Below are 501 nucleotides of genomic sequence, written 5' to 3'. Positions count from 1 at the left end.
AGAGCATTTTCACCACCCTAGAAGGAAACTCTGTACCTGTTAAGCAGTTACCTTCCACTCTCCCCTGCCACCAGCCCCTGGCACCATTAACCCAGTTTCTGTCTCTCTATATTTGCTTCTTCTGAATATTTTATTAAAATGAAATCATACAATATATGGCCTTTTATGACTGGCTTCTTTCATTTGACATGTTTTCAAGGTTCATCCAAGTTGTAGCATGTATCAGTACATTATTCCTTTTATGGTAATGTAATATTCCATTGCAGAATAGATTACATGTTGTTTATCCATTCATCAGTTGATGGGCATTTTCTTTTAAATTAAATAGAGAAAACAAAACAGGAGTTACAAATTACCACCCCCCAAAAAATCCTTGCTTTTCTATTTACCTATGAAGTTACTTTTAGTTGTGTACTTCTTTGCTTCATATCACTTCAAGTTGCTATCTAATGTCCTTTTATTTCAGTGTGAAGCATTCCTTTTAGCATTAATTGTAGAATA

Source organism: Mandrillus leucophaeus, unplaced genomic scaffold (genome assembly GCF_000951045.1).
Source record: "Mandrillus leucophaeus isolate KB7577 unplaced genomic scaffold, Mleu.le_1.0 Scaffold1449, whole genome shotgun sequence".
NCBI classification, from domain to species: domain Eukaryota; kingdom Metazoa; phylum Chordata; class Mammalia; order Primates; family Cercopithecidae; genus Mandrillus; species Mandrillus leucophaeus.
The sequence above is the reverse complement of the archived record's forward strand: the minus strand, read 5'-3'. Positions refer to the sequence as shown.